Source organism: Sus scrofa, chromosome 4 (genome assembly GCF_054392235.1).
Source record: "Sus scrofa isolate SSC_HxYL_T2T_F1_AM1 chromosome 4, Sscrofa_HxYL_maternal_Yorkshire_Landrace_v2.0, whole genome shotgun sequence".
Taxonomy (NCBI): Eukaryota; Metazoa; Chordata; class Mammalia; order Artiodactyla; family Suidae; genus Sus; species Sus scrofa.
The window spans coordinates 16,886,304-16,905,090 of NC_139386.1; the positions used below are offsets into that span (position 1 = coordinate 16,886,304).

Sequence of the window (18,787 nt, forward strand, 5' to 3'; positions counted from 1 at the left end):
GTCTTAGAAGTGGGCTGGTGGGAGCATGTGTTTTCTCAGATGCTCTGTCCGTGCTACCCTATGACAGCTCTTTCTTGTCTCATTTCCCCATAAACCCACAGACCTCCCTCTGGGAGTATTTTTATTTTAATTTTTTATTAAATTTTTTTAAGAGCTACAAGGAAGATAGATTGCTTATAGAAAGGAAAAAATAGAAACCAAACACAGAGACAATAAAGGGACTAAATTAAGCTTAGAGAGTCTGTTTGAGTTCCCCAGTGGTTCATGAGCTTTGATTTCTAATCTTCCTAAATCTGATTTTAGGTTAAAGTCATAGATGCTTAGAGCCAGAGAATCACCTTGTCCAATTTCCTCTATTTCCAGAGCAAAGGTCTCAAAGCCCACAGAATTGACACAAATTGTATGAAGCCACTCAGAGTTGGAATAGAAGGTACATTTCCTGTCTTTTGTCTTTTGAATATCTGTTTCACAGTTAATTTTTCTCTAAATAAAGCCTTTTTCTCTAATACACTATTTCCCCTCTCCCTCCCCCCCCTCCGCCCCCACCTTCCCCCCATAGACCTTCGGGAGAAATAAGGAAAGATTATTTGCCAACAGACTATTAACCCCAGATGAAATATTTTAGATTTATCCTTTTTGTTTTCTTTTGATTTATGGTAACAATTGCTTTTTTGTTATAGTAAAGGGTCCTCTCTTTCTGCTGAGGACACTGGGGAGATTATGTGGATAAATTTTAGATGGGAAATGAGGAGTGGGCTGGTGATGCTATTGACCTTTTACTTTAGTGATAAGAAATAGTCTTCGAGACCTTGAGCTTCAGGGTCAAGGTTGTAGATATTGATTGTTAAGTGGGAGCCAAGGAATCAGCCTGAGGACTCCTTAACTCAGAAAGGATTGAGATTAGGGGGCGAAAGGCAGGTGCTGGTGGGGGTGGGGTCCTTTTAAGATGTTTGGGGAACAAAGTTACTACGATAAGGGTTGGACCATTAAAAGAGCATCCACTGGACAGATTGGAAGTTGAGGCTGGGCCACTTTAGCCATTCCTTGTCTGGTTTCCTGAGGTCTCTGACATGTTTTACGAAGGATATCTCAGAACCATGCATTTCACTTTTACTCATCTCAGTGACCTCCTCCTATGGGATTAACTTTAGCTTCTCTCACAAACCTTCTGTTGGACTGTGGAGTCTGTTCTTCCCTTAGGATAGCTGATACTGGCTCTAATGCCCTTGTCTCCTTGGCCTCCAGGGGAGCTCAGAGTTCAGGGAGTATGAGGGAAGCAGGGTTTGTTGGGAGTCATTTCAAGAAAGACAAGGGTTCCTGAGTGACAAGATGTTCCAAAATCTTCAGTCCTTTGAGCTCCAAGGTGCCTGCATACAGTCAACAATCAGGCGCCCTGTGCAGTCACCTTCAGAGGAGGTGGGATGTCTGCATGGGGTGAGACAAGGACAGGACAGGGATTAAGGAGGCTCCTGGGTGACTTTAAACAGGTCTGAACCTTCTATGGGCAATGATTTTCTCATCTATAATGAGGAGGAGCATGAAATGCCCTACTAAGTTCCTCACGGTTGAGTATGACTATCAGGTCCTTCTTTTGCACTCTTGTAACTATTTCCCATGCCTGTTATATTCCCAAGGATGGACACAACCCCAACAGTACAAGCCCTTCCGTCTAATGCATTTCCGCAAAGAAGCCAAGTCGAAGGATGATTGCTGGTTATTTTTCTTATGAAGATGTGACACTCTTCAGAGCCCTTACCTGCATAGCTGGTGGGTGGTCCATTAGAAAGTTCAGACTTACCTTCATTAGGCCCCTTTTAAAACCTTCTGAAGACTCTTCACTTCTTATAATGTAACATCCATGATTCTTTGCATGACATACATGGTCATCCCTGATAAAATGCCAGACTGCTTCATCTGCTCCATCTCAGCCTCGACATTACCTCATCAGTGAAGTTCCTTGCTTTCTTACAGGTAGCTTGAAGTGTCTCATCATTTGCTTTTGTTTATCCTGTGCTTCTATCTGAAATTCCCTGTCTTTCTCTGATCTCCTATTTCTTTCTCCAGGATAATGCTCATTCATCCTTCATAAGCCAGGCATGAATTATTTCCTAAATAAATAAGTGAATGAATGGAACAAGCATCCGATGTGGCAAAGCATTATCATGATGTTTCCTACAACCCTTTTAGAGTCTATGAATGAGAAGGAGACTCAGAGTGACTGTCCCATCCTGAAGTAGCCCTGGTGGTACCCAAATAGAGTCTTGACTGTATGAGCTTGTGATGCCCTCTTGGCTGCTTGTGTAGTAAATATCACTGAGATATTCAGCCAGATTTAGTATCATCTTTCATTTAACAGGGGAAATAAAACCTACAACAAATGGTAGTTGTGAGGATCCGATTAGATCCTGGGTATGAAAATGCTATACAAATGTTAATTGAAATCATTCTTTTTAGACTTCCTGCTGTGGTACAAAGCAATCTGCAGCACCTCTGGAGCTCAAGAATGCAGGTTCCATCCTCAGCCCAGCACAGTGGGCTAATGATTCCGCATTGCTGCAGCTGCTGCATAGGTCACATCTGTGGCTTGGATCTGATCCCTGGCCAGTGAACTCCATATATCTGTGGAGAAGCAAAAAAAAAAAAAAAAAAAAAAAATCACTCTTTTGTATGGTCAGCAAACTAAGAGGGGCTCTGCATTGTGATGTAATTAATTATAACCAATATTATATAAATAGTTAATAAATGGTTTAATGAATAAAGCAAGCCAGAACACCATAGAAAAATTTGGCCTAAAGTACCACTCTGCTCACACTACCACTACATTGACGACCACTCTTAGCCACAATTTATCAACTCCTGTTTATGGGCCAAGGAATGTATGGGGCACACAAATACATCATTAATATCTATAAGACCCAATTTTGTAGGTAGAATTATTTCTACTTTATGGATTAAGGAACCAAAACAGTTTAGGTAGTAGAGGTAGATTACATTATCCTCCCCAATTCTTCACCCTCCTGTAGCTTTGTCATGTGACAGCATTTTTTTCCCACTTAAGCGATAGGAGGGTTTTGAAGCCTCTTGATTTTGGGTTGGTGGTGCAACTAGCTTTGGCCAGTAGAATATGGCAGAAGTGATGCTGCACTGGTGCCACACTTAGGTCTTGGAAGTCTTGTGTGTTTTTTCTTGCCCTCTGGTACTTTAACCAGTATCATGGAAACACACCTATGTGCTGGGAAACTGAGTTTTCTGATCCAGGAATAGAATGGGAGACACATGCAGCAAAGCCACTCAGGAAAGCATTCCCAGCCAATCTGCAGGTATGTGAGCAATTGCACCAGAAATCAGAAAATCCACCTGCTTTGAGGCCAGTTTGGAGCAGCCAACTCTTGGATGATGCCCAGACATTCAGGCAAAATCAGTGCTTATGGTTGCATGCCACTGAGATTTTGTAGTCATTTGTCAGGCAGCAAATCTAACCAATGCATTGTTCTAAGAGTTGATAAAGTCAGGATTCTAACCCAGATTTGTTTCAAACCAAAACATCATGTCATGCTTAATGTCCTATGAAGGAGATCTGACATGAGTGTCTCCTAAGAAAGAGTAAATAATCGCTGCTATTAATGGGCTACTGACTATGCTATCTTATTGAATCTTCACAGCAGGTCAAAGTCTTAGGTATTATTTCCATACTATAGACAAGGCTTGGAGCATTTATGTCCCCAGCGTTCACATAATATAAAGTGGCAGAGCCAAGATTTGTATACAGATTTCTTTTTCTCTAAAGCCAATGAACCCTCTGTTTTCACTGGATTTGGATAGGTTTCTTGATGTGCGTGTGCGTGTGTCTATGTATGTGTGTGTGTGAGTGTGTGTGTGTGTGTGTGAATGAATGTTGCGAGGAACTTTTTTGTGGGGGAGGTCACCCCACTGTGCTTTGTGTATTTCCTTGTCTGACTGATTTGTCTACGATGTGAGGATCCAGCTACCAAGATAGTGTATACTCCATGGCCAAGAACATGGATATATTCTGAAATTTCTGCTAAGGGAGAAAGGATTGTTACTTTTGTTTTGTTTTTACTACATTTATGCTTTCATCAATGGCTATCATTCTTCAAATTTTCAAAAATCGTCTCGTTTTTCCTGTGATATTTTCTCCCTTTCCTGAACAACTTGGGAAAGTGGGAAAGTTCATCACATCTTTGTAAAACTTTTTTTCAAGAAGCATCACCAACACTGCCCTCCCAGCAGGCCACTCATGTTGAAACTATTGTCAAAATATGGCACTCTGCCATCAGTGAGAATAGATCTTGTCACTTACTCCGAGGGCTATTGTAGAAATTTGTCTCATAGGTATACCCAGAATCAGCAAGATTTATTTTCTTCCTTTGCTATACAATTGCAGCTCTTACTGCTTTGAGTTGTTTAGAATGTGAAAAACTAGATTTTAGGGATTAGGACAATGTAGGTACATAAAAAAGAGGGTGGAAGAGTTCCATGGAAACATATCTCCAGTGGGATCAGAATCATCTAAAAGCATTTGTGGCCCAGGTGGAAAACAGCATGTGTGAAAATCACTGTCCACGATGGGAATCAGGAGAACAAGAGAGTCCATGGCATTTTAGGGTATAGTGGAGAGCACACAGGCTTTGGAGCTAAATGGGAATTAGCTCTGCCATTTAGTGTATATGTGAACTTTTTCCCCCCCAAGTTAATTGTTTTCTTGGGATCTCCATTTTGTCATTTAAAATAAGAAGTGTTAGTTGCAAATCTTTCAGCTTCCAGGGATAGATGGCAATGTGAACTAGTTTATAAAAAGTGAAATCCATCAGCTCACAATACTGATGAATCTGGCTTTCATTCTGGCTGCCTGCTGGTTTGGCTGGCTTCAGGTATAGCTGGCTTCAGGGGTTCAGACTGCATCATCACAGTTCTTTTCATCTCCAATGCTCAGCCTTGCCTACCTATGCTTGGTATCATTCTCAGATAGGCTTTTCCTCTGGGATGGCAAGGGGGCCATCGGATTTTCAAACTCCTCAGAGCTCATAAAGTCACTGAAACAGCAAGTGCCTTTATCTATGTGTCCAAGATCTATCTAAATATGGGAGTGACGGTGCTAGATGTCTTTTGTGTTTCCTTCCAGAGACATCTTTCAGAAGGAAGAACTCTTTCACCCTCTCCTTTGCCTTGGGAAGTGGTTCCACGTGAACCATATCAAGGTCTTCCTCCCCCTCTGATTTTCACCTGGGTTTGGCCAATGAGGAGCCCTGGCAGGAACGGCAAAGAGAAGACAGTGAGTTTAGGGTATTTATTCCCCCTGCTCTCTCCCTGAGATGTTTCCATGGGTTGGCTTTATCCCTCAACTGAGATTACACCTAATGCCTAGTAACTTTCTCTACATGGTCCTTCTGCGCCCAGACTTTACTCCTGTGTCCCTTCAGGACTGGGAGCGGTACCAGCCCTCACAGCTACTGGTTTTGGGGTCCTATTCCTTCTCATGTAGTTTCTTTACACGATTCATTTTGAAAATAGTCCTTTTAAATTGTCCTCAACTTACTGAGAATGTACCCCCTGTTTTCTGTTGAAACTCTGCTTGATAACAGGAAGCAATAAAAGTTATGTAGAGACCGCTGTGATGAGTGAAGCATCCTTGTTCAGATGCTTCCTTCCTTAGCATTTTCCCCAGGTTCGTGGTTCCTCCACCTCATACTCCTTCTCACTTGTTTTCACTCCACTGGACAGCTTGCTTGTTTGTGTGAGTTAGAAACATCTGGCTCCAGTGCCCACCTGGATGCAACAACTGTATTAATTGAAAACTTTTACATTTGTTACTTGGTTTTGAGGTTTAGGAAGCACCTTCGCATAGAATCCTGGAAGAACTCCTTGGCATAGGTGTTATAAACCATATGTTAGACACATGAAAAGTATAGTTCAAATGGGTTAAGTAGATCACACAGGTCACAGCTAGTAGTGTTGAGTTGGGCTCCAGTCTTGGGTCTGCCTAATGTGTGGTGAATTAGGTGATATAATTAACTCATGGGTTTGTGTGTCTTGATTGGGAAGGGGGTACTTAAGATAGGTAAAAAGAAGAAAAATCATGATCTCTTCTCCTACATGAAAACAAAGCCATACTTGGTGACAGAGTGTCAAGGGTGGAGAATCTTGGGTAGAGCTAAATGGCTCTTCCTAAGAAAAATGGGCATTTTAGAAACCATGAGATGGGAAGGAGGCTAAAGTCTGTCTGTAGGGGAGATCAGGGGCTGGAGAAACATAGAGCTAAGTAGAGAAAGAGGCAGAGGAGTTCCCACTGTGGTGCAGCAGGTTAAGAATCTGGCATTGATTTGCTGTGATGCAGGTTAGCTCCCTGGTCCAGTGCAGTGGGTTAATGATCTGTTGTTGCTCTAGCTGTGGTGTAGGTCATAGCTGCAGCTCAGATTTGATTCGATCCCTGGCCTGGGAATTTCCATATGCTGTGGATGCTGTTGAAAAAAAAAAGAGACAGAGATGGAGGGATGAACAGAGACAGAGGGAGATAGAGGGACAGAAATTGAGATAGAGTTTGAGACCAAGACAGACAGAATGAGGCACAGAGAAACTCAGAAACAGAGAGGGAGGGAGATAACATGGTGGCAGGGTGTCCTGGTGGAGATTCTTAGAAAAGAGACACATTTCACAGGGATTTCTTTGAAGTGAATTATTGTGTCTTAATCTCTGTCTCCTCAAAAAAGCCTTTAGTAAGATACCCATTTCTCACCTGTGCCTTATGGAGTAGGTTTTCTTTTAGGGACAAAGCCGAGTACTGAGCCAACTTAGTAGTTGGAATTTTTTTTTTTGGCTGTGCCCACAGAATATGGAATTTCCAGGGCCAGGAATAGAACCCATGCCACAGCAGCAACCCACTGCAGTGACAAAGTATGAATCTTACCCTGCTGTACTACAAGGGAACTCCCTTCAGTGCTTGGAATGGGTGAGAAAAGATATTGCCATCAGGGGACAGCTACCTCTGGGCTCTACTTGCAAATGCAAGCAGAAATTATTGTTATTGTCCCTGGAGTCTGAGGTCTGCTTCAAACAGCAGAGCACCCCTGTGTGACAGGAACATGAATTGTTGGTCAAATATGAATGAACAGCCTTGGATCAGAGCATCCATGAGCTGTGAGAGTAAAGCCTTCAGGGGAGGGTCAACCAGGAAGAGGCTTGCAGCCCCTCCTGTGCCCACCGCAGTGCTGAGGCAGCCCACACTGAAGAGGGTGCTGTCTTGTGAGGTCCCCCCCGCACCCAATATCCTTGCAAAGCTGTTTCCTATAGCACACTTGCAGCATCCAAGACAGCCTTCCCTAAATTGATGAAGAATGATTATATTCTCTAAGGTGCATTTGAAAGTGTTTAAAGAACCCAGGGATTTTTTTTTCAACTTTGCAACCTTTTATCAATGGGGATATTACAATAAATGGTAATCAAGGAAACAAATGAACATCAGCTATAGTAGAACTGATGAGTGAGAAATGGAGGATCCAGAGCTTACTCATAACCAGGGAGGGTAAAATCCCTCAGGAGTCTCTCAGTGGAAGCTACTGGGACTCCCCAAGACACAGCTCTTAAAAATTTACTACCTGCTTTCTTAGTTTATGCCTCTTGAGGAGATTCGTAGTGTAAATCAACATAATTGCAGGTTTTCTATTTCTTGCAGCTGAAAACATTGTAAAATTTGTTGAACTAGTGTTTCTCTGCCTTTACTTATTTGAGCACTGTCTTAGTTCAAGCTGCCCTAACAGCATACCATAGACTGGGTGGCTTATAAACAACAGAAATTTATTTCTCACCATTCTGCAGGCTGGCAAGTCCAAGGTCACAGTGCTGGCCTATGCAGTATCTGCTGAGGGTCCTCTTCCTACGTTCATTGCCACCTGTCTTTTTGTGGTGTCCTCTCCTGATAGAAGGCTTGCTTATCTTATAAAGGCACTGATTCCATTCATGAGGGCTTCACCCTCATGACCTAATCACTCCAAGGTCCTACACCTCCGAATACCATCACTTTAAGGAATTAGGCTTCAACCTATGAATTTTGGGTGGGGTGAGGGCACAAATATTGTCTACAGCTATTACAGAACAAATAGTCTGTTCTCCCACTGTGTTAATTACCATATTAAGAACAGTTTTCTGAAATAGACCAGCTTGGAAAAGACCAGTCTAAATAATACAGAGCTTCACCGTCCAGTATGACAGCCACCAGCTACTTGCAGCTATGAATACCTGCGATATGGTGGGTCTGAACGAAGATGTGCAGTAAGTATAAAATGCACACTGGATTTGAAGACTCAGTATGGAAGGTAAAATTTTCCCATCATTTTTATATTGATTGCGTGTTGAAAGAACATTTTTGATATGTCGGATTAAATACTATTTTATTTAAATTATTAAAATTATTTACATCTGTTCCTTTCTACTTTTTAAAAAGTGGCTACTGGAAAATTGCAATCACATATGCAGCCTGTATTTGTGGTTTCTCATTGCATTTCTATTGGATGGTGCCCACATAGAGTGTAGCTTGGACACTCTTTACCTATCCCTGATAGAGACATATTCCCTGATCCCTGCTGCCTCATGGATCTCATTCCTAGTACTCTCTCCCTTGCTGACTCTTGCAGCCACCAGTGTTCCCCAAATGTGCCAAGAATTAGCTTCCTAGGGCCTTTGCATTCACTGTTCCTCTGGAATATTCTTCCCAAGCTTGGCTTCCCATCGCTGACTTCCTCCTTTCACTCATGCCTCTGCTCATATATTACCTTATTAGAAAGGCCCCTTATTGCTTTACAATGTAGTTTTATTTTTATTATTATTCTGAGGTGGTGAAGCCAAGAGATCAGATAACACTTGCCATTGAAAAGATAGCTTGTTGTGCACTGTTCCCAAGAGGAAGGGGTGTGCTGATGAACACAGAAACACATGGGGAAGCAAAGGGGTCAGAGAGCAGGCAGAGGGAGCAAGGGGAAAATGTGAACAAGAGACTTTACTGCGGTTTCCTTGGAAGGAATAGGAGGGGCATGGTAAGCAGGTTTAGGAGTGGTTAGTTTGATTAATTTCAGTGGGCCATAGGGGCTGCTCTGACTTGTCTAGTACTTGGCCTGGGTGATTAAGGCAGGTAAAATATAGGCTCTGAGTGCTAGAGCCCCAGACCTGGAGGTAAGGGTCTGTGTGTGGGCTCCGAATTGGTTAGTTTGCATGTGAAAGGAGCACTCCCAGGCCAGTCCTTTATCATCTCTCAGAATTGGCTGGGGTGAGGGTGAGGTGGGGGGAGCCATCTCTCCAAGGCCAGCAAGGCCTGAAGTTATCAAAACATCAGAAATACAGAAGATAAAAAGATATGACTGATAGACCTATCCCTCTTCCTTTTCTTTCTTAGCACTAGTTTCCATCTAACAAATTTTGTTTGTTTATTGTCTTTTTCCTCCACTAGAGTGTAAACTCCTTGAGAAAGGATGTAGCCTTCTGTGTATTTGTACTGCTTCGTTCCCATCAAAGGAGGAATGAATAAATGGATGACTCAATTGAGGAACTGTTTTCTGCTGGATCCAGATGCTGCTTCAGAATCTTCTTCAGTGTGTACTCTAGACAGCCACGAGCAATGAGAACTGGCACTCTAGATGAGGCCTGTTTGTCAGGCTGCTGCAGAGAACTCTTCTCTCATTGCCTCTGCAGTGCAAATGTCTTCTGCAAGGGAATCTTGAGCATATCCACTGCCTGGATTTTCTTTAAAGATGACTGCCAGTAGGTTTTCCTTTCTCTCTGTGCACATGCTGCTTCTTCCACTTAGAAATGGAGTCTGTTTCCCTTCTCCTTGAATCTAGGCTGGCTGGTGGATTTGCTTTAACCACTACAGGGGGGCAGAAGTGACAGTGAGCCAGCTCTGAGACTAGCCCTTAAGAGGTCTGGGAGCCTCTACCTTCATTTGCTCAGAATCAGCTACCATGCTGTAATGAAGTCTAAGCTATCCCCTTGGAGAGAAGACATGTGGAGGGACCCTGGAGGATGGAATATATGCAATAAAAGAGACCACATGAAAAAGAACTAAGCTCCCCAGCCAACAGCCAGCACCAAGACCCAGACCCTTGAGAGAGGCCTCTGGGAACTTCCAAACCATTTCAGCCGGCAACTGGATGCACCCACACGAGTGATACAGGTGGGACATTGTGTGGAGCAGAACCACCAGTTAAAGTTCAAATCGTGAGATATAATAAGCTGTGATTGTTCTACCTGACTAAGGTTGTTTTTCTTATTTTTATTTTTTATTGATGTACCATTGACATACAATGTTGTATTACTTTCCATTGTATAGCAATGTGACTTAATTATACATACAAGTATATATATTCCTTTTCAGATTCTTTTCCATTATAGGTTGTTACAAGATATTGAATATAGTTCTCCATGCTATACAGTAGGTCCTTGTTTATTTTATTCACAGTGGTATGTATCTGTTAATCTCAAGCTCCTAATTGATTCTTCCCTTCCACTTTCCCCTTTGGTAATTAAGTTTATTTTCTGTGTTTATGAGTCTGTTTCTGTTTTGTAAATGAGTTCATTTGTACCATTTTTTAAGATTCCACATATAAGTAATATCATGTGATATTTGTCTTTCTCTTTCTGGCTTACTTCAATTCGTATGATAATTTCTACTTCTCTCCATGTTGCTGCAAATGACATGATTTCATTCTTTTTTATGGCTGAGTATTATTTCATTATATATATATATATATATGTATATACACCACACCTTCTTTATCTATTCAATTGTTGATGGAGACTTAGGTTGCTTCCTTTTCTTGGCTATTGTAAAGGGTGCTGCTCTGAACATTAGGGTCCACATACTTTTTTGAATTAGAGTTTTCATCTTTTTGGATACATACCCAGGAGTGGGATTGCTGAATCACACGGTAACTCTATTTTTAGCTTTTTAAGGAACCTCCTTTTGTGCTCCATACCCCACTAAGTTTTGAAGTGGATTGTCATATAGCAAAAGATGACTGATAAACTTATCTTGCCCCAACTCTCCATCCTCTGCTGATGATTTTCTTGGTTAACTTGGCGCAGGGCTTTCCCACGGTGCTACCATGATAATATAATTATCTTCCTCTCTATAGTAACATCTCAACTTGTGGGCCTCCTGTCTAACCCTCTGTACTGTTCTGGAAAAGGTACACACAAGTGGGGACAGTATGATGGGGCTTTGGAGCTGGGCCAACGTGACATCCTGTGGATGCTCTTCTGCTTCCCAGCTTTGAGGGGCCACAGAGTTATTTACATCTCTGAGCCTCAGTTTCTTCTGTAAATGAGGACCAGTCGCACTCACTTCCTTGGGATCTTGTAAAGAATAGAAGTGCTGTGTGCGTGTGTGTGTCTGTGTGTGTGTGTGTGTTTGTGTGTGTATGAAGTGTCTGGCACAGAGATTAAAAACAATCAGCCAAAACAAAACTCACTCTCAATGTTGCTATACATAAGGCTTTGTCTCCCTTTGAGAAGAGCTTGACATTTCCAGTCAACCACAAGGAGGAGAAATGAGACCTGCATTCAGACTTGTGGGGACTTCAAGCATTGCCCCCACCCTGGGAAATTCTTTCTGAGGCTTGTTGTAGCAACAACCAAACAACCAGCAGCCCACTCACAGGAAGCCCTGCTCTCTGGGCCCTGCAGCCGGGTTCCTGCACAATAGGGGCTTGTCTCCTGATTGCCATGAAAGTGACACATGGCTTTGAAAAGCACATTTCATCGCCTTGTGGAGACTCCTTTCCAAGGCCTTACTGGGGCAGAATGTTTTGTAATAAGGCAATGAAAGCCAAATTTACTAGGTACTTGATTTAGGGGGTAGGGAGGAAAAGGAAAATTCTTCAATTAATTGTTCATCCTCTGCCACTTTATTGCCTCTAAACATTGCCTTTTCTTTCGTTAAAACCAGCACTACAAGTGGCCTTGTGGATGCTGACAAGTTAAAAGTGAATGCTGGCTGGAGTTCATGGTTAGGAAATCGAAGCTGTCAAGTTGGCTTTCCTGTGGGGAAGCTGATCCAGCCCAGGAGCCAAGGATGGGCTGTTGTAGACAGGCCTGACTTCACAAAACAGACATGGGGATTAGAAGGTGGCCAGAGTCTGTGGGTATAGGGATGAGGTCAAACTGCCATTCCTTCAGCTCTCCTGGAGGGTGGGGGGAGCTCTCCAGTGGATATACATGGGGCTGGTGCACCAGGCAGTGTCTGTTCTAATTGGGCAGGATGTCCCTCTGATTGGTCAGTTGGTCATGATCCAAATATAGCCTCCACAAAGGGCACCTCTGAGTGAACAGTAGGAGTGAATGAAATTCCTTCTACTTGGATTTAGGGGAGCAATCTGGATATACCGTTCAGTTGCACCCATCTAGCTAGTTTCCTTGAAACTTTTCTTGGAGGGGAGTGACACAAGTGCTCAGAGGATTGAGAGTTTTGCCTGGGAACAATCATAAGAATACATTCATTTGGTAGAGCTGTGATCTCTAAGTTCCTATAAGGAAAAAATCTTTTATTGAGGATGACAGACTTTTGTTCAAATATCTAGTTTATCCTTTTTTTTCTCTTTTCTTAGTAAAGGACTTCTAAATTTTATCTTTGTTCTTGACTACTTCCAGATAAAAACTTCTTTGCTGTTGGGTAGGGTCAGCCAAGGTGCCAACAAGGAATACAAGATACATACAAGCTGGATAATTGAGCAGAGTTTAATAAAGTGACTATTTAAAGAGGGTGTGTGTAGGAGTCTTGGAAACACAGAGGAGCCTATGCAGAGAGGTGTCTCACCCCTAGACCTGAGGGGCGAGCGGAAGAAGTGGTTAACAAACTTGGAGTCACTGGATGGAGAAGGATGATTGACAGGAGCTGTGATTCTTGGGAGAGGCAGTGGCTAATGGTGGGGTGGGGAGAGGTAAGATGGGAGTGTTCTGTCTCTGGCAGGAGGCGTGGTTATTCCTGACATTGTTTAGAATTGTCTGTGCATGGTGATAATAAAAAGTTGACTTTTAGTTGGCTTTATTATTACTTTTAAATTGTGTAGAAATAATGTACTTTTTATTGTTTGCAACCTGAAGTAGCTCACACTCTGATCATGTACTAGATAGAGAGATAGAGCCAACCCCTTGCGACTTGGCTGAGAGCAAGCTGGGGAAACAGATATCCCAACCTCATCTTCTTCTACCTTCTGTCAGAAGCCAGAGGGCAAGGGAGCCCACTGATGTCATCCATTTAGGTAAACCTTTCAAAGCACAAAACTGTGTGGAAAAGTGACTTTAGTGGAGAAACCAACAGAAAATATCCAGCACTGGGTTGAAGTTTAAGTGGATTTGAAACTCTATCAAATGCCTTTATAGATAGGAGGTGAGTCTGCTCTATTCTTTCTTTTTTTAAAAAAACTTTATTATACTGGATTTACAATGTTCTGTTAATTTCTTCTGCATAGTAAAGTTACCCAGTTATTTCCAGATATATATCCCTTTCCTTGCTGGTTAGAATTTCGATGTGGTGGCTGGAACTGGAACAGAAATCTTAGGGAACAATGTAAAAACAGATGTTGTGGATAGCAGAATAATGAGACAGAAAGCACTCAGAAGGGCTTGATGATCATGGAGCCTCCATGCAAGCCTTCATTCGCATGAGAAGAAACGCATCTCAGTTTTGTTTAATTCATGGTCTTTTTGCTTGCTATTTGCTGCCAAACCTAATTCTACCTATTTGGGTGAGTCCCTTCTGTGTGAAGGAAGGTACTTTTTTTAAAAATATACTTAATAGTTATTGAAAAACTTCTATATGCTAAGTTTGGATAAAAATGCATGAAGCCTCTGCTGACCCCTGATTTTGGTCTCTGATGTTAACATTTGCTGAATACAATGGTCTCACCTGTGTTTCCCCAAAAGGAGATAAAGGATTTGAAGCCACTGACCTTTGAATTAGAAAATCCAGAGCCTTCCCTGGGTGGGACTTTGATACATGACTAATTGACCATCTTATTTGCCTTTAAAATTTTTAAAGATATTAGTATCCAAGGAAGAGGGAGCTATCATAGGAACATTTAAATGACAATATAGTTTATAAAAATAAATTTCACAAATTCACGTAAAACACAAACTCATAATAGGTACTGATAAATACTGTGTGGTAAATTGCTTTAATCTGTTACCTATGTCACACAAAGACAGGTGCGTTTGTAGTCAATGGGTTAAATTCTCCTTCTTGAGCTCTGATACCCATATGTTGAAGTTTCCAGTATCATTCTGTGTTCGGCTCAGTGGTGCAATGTGATAGAGAGTAGGTGGTAGAGGGCAGGGAAGCACAGGGAAAATGCTTAAGGGATAAGCCATGGAAACCCACAGTGAAGGATCTTAGGGGAATTATTTTCTTCTCCTCATCTGAGCATCTTTAAAGCTCCCTATCATAGGTAAGGAAAATGAGGCAAACACGTGACCTGAGTTCAACAATATCGCCTAGAACCAGAAGCACCAACAGCCCGAATGTGTGTTTTCTACTAGATGATCAGATTCCTGCACCTTCTAGAGAAAGTCAGATGTGTACGTATCATGTGAGTGTAGCCTGAAAAAGCAAAATAGACTATTAAGAGAGAAATTAAAGGAATTGAGGTGACTTTTCAAGCTACAGCTTTCATCAGTTGCTCTAATTGCACCTTGTAAGGTGTCACTATCAGAAAATGGTCCTGAAATCTGTCAATTATTTCTGTACCTCTTATATTTCAGAAAAATAAGAAATATACTACTTTGAGAGATCCCCCTGTGGCTCGATGGGCTAAGAATCTGACTACTATCCATGAGGTTGTGAGTTTAATTTCTGGTCTTGTTCGGTGGGTTAAACAGTGACTTGGAGCTGGTGTCACCGTGGCTGTGGTGTATGCCTGCAGCTGCAGCTGTGATTCAACCCCTAGCCTAGGAATATCCATATGCCACAGGTGTGGAAAGGAAAAAATATATATACTATTTTGAAAAACCACTCTTAGAAAACACAAAGCTACTTTCTTCAAGGTGAGATCTGTGTGATATTAGAGCTATATTTTTTGTGCTTGCTTATAAGGATGGGACAGACCAGAATAAAAAACAGGCCGACTAAACAGATTTTGGAGGTATTTGGAAAATATCCCTTAAGATATTTTGTGTCTATAATAGATTTACATCTTGAAGGAAGAGTAGGCAATCTATCTGATTAAGCTTTATTCTCATCCATGGTTTTGGTGATCAAACTAAGAAGAAACAGAGGGAAAACCTAATTAGAGGTTTTTCTGACCCACACTGGAAAATACTCCAACCACTCCCAATTCTTTAATTTAAATTGCATGTTTTCCTTATGTTACAAAGTCTAATGTAAAGCTTTCCAAAATAAGGGAGGAACCCAAATGAGGTTTAAAGGAAGTTCATGTATGTTTTAACCCTCTACTGCTGTAACTGTCAGATCCCCACTGATGACATCCGAGGTTTGTCCCACATTCACAAAGGAGCTAGAGATAAATTCTGTCCTTATCCCCACCCCCAGAACAATGGGGGCTACTGGTTGTTTTGTGATGTCTTCCCCCCCCCCCATTTTGGAACTGGTTGAATACAGGTTGGTTTCAGTTAAATTTATTTTTTTAAATTTATTTTTATTTTTATTTTTGGGGCCACACTGGTGGGATATGGAGGTTCCCAGGCTAGGGGTCTAATCAGAGCTACAGCTGCTGGCCTATGCCATAGCCACAGCAATACCAGATTTGAGCCAAGTCTGTGAACTACAACATAGCTCATGGCAACGCTGGATCCTTAACCCACTGAGTGAGGCCAGGGATTGAACCCACAACCTCGTGGTTCCTAGTTGGATTCTTTTCCGCTGTGCCACAATGGGAACTCCAAGGTTTCAGCTGAATTTAAACCTCGTTTTTGTTTTTGAAAGCTTTAACAGAATTCCAAAGTGCATGGAGAGTTTTTGAAACAGTGGGATTCTATAAGAAACTAGTGGGTAGATTTGTTCACTTATTTATTCTCTCATTCATTCATTAATTCACGGCACCAGGATGGTTAAAAGTATAAACTTGATTTGTTTATAATCATCCATCCAAATTTCAGACTCAGAGTTTGCTGAATATGGGTCCGTCAGTATTAACAAAATTCTTTGAACTATTGTTTCCTTAGTGGTAAAATGGAGATAATTATAATAATATCTACTTTATTGTTAATCCATCCAGATATACCCCACATATCCATCCATCCATGCATTTTCTGTCAACTATTTCCTAAAAACCTCCTATGAGCCTGGCATTGATTTGGGTACTAGGGATTCAAGGGGCCTAATGTTCATGTCTTATAATCTAGTTTTGTAGATAGGTGATTACATTACAGCATGGTAAGTGCTGTGAAAACATGAAGTAGAGAGAAAATTTTTCTAATTCCCTTGGGAAGTACAGTGGGGACCTTATTCCTCATCCTGGAGAACAAGCTATAAGCTATGCTCAGGGGAGTATATAGAATTAGGAAGAGAGATTTATTTTGGCTTAATACAAGGGAGGTCTTACTAGCAGAGATGCTAGAAGAGCATAGGAGACCAACAGATGCCCTGACTCCTGTCATAAGAAGAGGCATCAAGCAGAAGCTGGGAGATCAGTTTGCAGAGATAACTAGGAGGGGTCTCAAGCACCTATTATGTGATTGTGTGAGTGACTTTTAATATCCTTTAGAGCTTTTAGGATCTGTGGTTCTTAAAGGTGCTGGGAGTACTAAGATGAGCTTCTCTGGGGTTGCTAACTCATAGTGAAATAGGGTCCTTTTGGGCAACTTAGCTGTCTTGGTGATCAGTAATGACCAGGATGGTGACATATTCATGCTGTAATATAATCGCTTTTAATTTATTTTTGTTTTCGAAAAATAAAAATTGTGTGGGCACTTAATATATGTTCAGAGACTTCTCACTGAAGTCAGTAGGCATTGGGTACATTGGCATGTGGCCTTTTGTTAGGCAATGAAGGGCAATGCACTTTTGCTCTTTCCTCCAAATATAAGCTGTTATAAGATTTAGAGAAAAATATTATGGTTAAGTTCAGCCACCAGCTAATCTCAAGCTTTTGACCTCCATTTCTGTTTCTTCCTTTACTTAAATCCTAGTCTGTGTTTTTGCCTAACTGTCAGATTTTGTAGTGTGCACATTTTTACAAGTGGCTTCAAAAATAAAATCAAGCAGGAGGCATAACTCTCCCAGACTTCAGACAATATTACAAGGCTACAGTAATCAAGACAATGTGGTACTGGTACAAAAACAGACCTACAGACCAGTGGAACAGAATAGAGAACCCTTAAATAAACCCAGACACCTATGGTCAATTAGTCTTTGACAAAGGAGGCAAGATTATAAAATGGGGAAAAAACACTCTCTTTAGCAAGTGGTGCTGGGAAAGCTGGACAGCTGTATGTGAAACTAGAACACACCCTCACACCATGCACAAAAATAAACTCAAAATGGCTTAAAGACTTAAACATAAGACAAAATACCATCAAACTCCTAGAAGAGAACATAGGCAAAACGTTCTCTAACATTAACTGTACAAATGTCTTCTTAGGTCAGTCTCCCAAGGCAACAGAAATAAAAACAAAAATAAACCAATGGGACCTAATCAAACTGACAAGCTTTTGCACAGCAAAGGAAACTATAAAAAAAAGAAAATGACAACCTATGGAATAAGAGAAAATAATCTCAAATGATGCAACTAATAAGGGCTTAATCTCTAAAATATACAAACAATTTATACAACTCAACAGCAAAAAACAAAACAAAACAAAACAAACCACCAAAAAAAAAAACCCCAAGAACCCAAATGAAAAATGGGCAGAAGACCTGAATAGACATTTCTCTAAAGAAGATATACAGATGGGCTACAGTCACATGAAAAAATGCTCAGCATCACTAATTATTAGAGAAATGCAAATCAAAACTACAGTGAGATACCACCTCATACAGGGCAGAACAGCCATCGTTAGCTAGTCAACAAATAACAAATGCTAGAGAGGGTGTGGAGAAAGGGTACACTCCTTCACTGTTGGTGGGAATGTAAATTGGTACAACTACTATGGGGATAACGCATAAAACTAAATATAGAACTGCCGTATGACTCAGGAATCCCACTCCTGGGCGTATATCAGGACCAAACTTTCATTGAAAAAGATACTTGCACTGCTATGTTCATTGCAGCACTGTTTACAATAGCCAAGACATGGAAATAACCTAAATGTCCACTGACAGATGAATGGATTAAGAAGATGTGGTACATGCATACAATGGACTATTACTCAGCCATAAAAAGAACAAAATAATGCTATTTGCAGCAACATGGATGATCCTCATACTAAGTGAAGTAAGTCAGAAAGAGAAAGACAAATACCATATGACATCACTTATATCTAGAATGGCGCAAATGAACCTACTATATACAGAAAAGAAACAAACTGATGGACATGGAAAACAGACTTGTGGTTGCCAAGGGAGAGGGATGAGGAAGTAGGATGGACTGGGAATTTTGGGTTAGTAGATGCAAACTATTGCATTTGGAGTGAGTAAGCAATGAGATCCTGCTGTATAGCACAGGGAAGTATGTCTAATCACTTGTGATGGACCATGATGGATAGTGTGAGAAAAATAATATGTATATATATATGAATGACTGGATCATTTTGCTGCATAGCAGAAATTTACAGAATATTGTAAATCTACTCTAATAAAAAATTTCATAAATGTGGTATACTTTTTAAA

At 41.2% G+C, this 18,787-nt stretch overlaps 1 protein-coding gene across 2 annotated transcripts in view; it reads left to right on the forward strand.

Annotated features, from left to right (window-relative positions):
- The window catches only part of LOC110260230 (uncharacterized), a 229,119-nt gene extending 218,574 nt beyond the window's left edge, over positions 1 to 10,545 (forward strand). Inside the window, exons 8-12 of one of the 2 annotated variants that reach the window (XR_014843407.1) lie at positions 364 to 430; positions 1,635 to 1,767; positions 5,144 to 5,293; positions 8,170 to 8,330; positions 9,458 to 10,545. The gene's annotated coding sequence lies outside the window, so the exon portion shown is untranslated. Of the gene's footprint in view, positions 1 to 363; positions 431 to 1,634; positions 2,327 to 5,143; positions 5,294 to 8,169; positions 8,331 to 9,457 lie in introns of those variants that run through there. The other variant, XM_085021773.1, reaches the window with a different exon arrangement.
- The last annotated feature ends 8,242 nt before the right edge of the window (positions 10,546 to 18,787 follow it).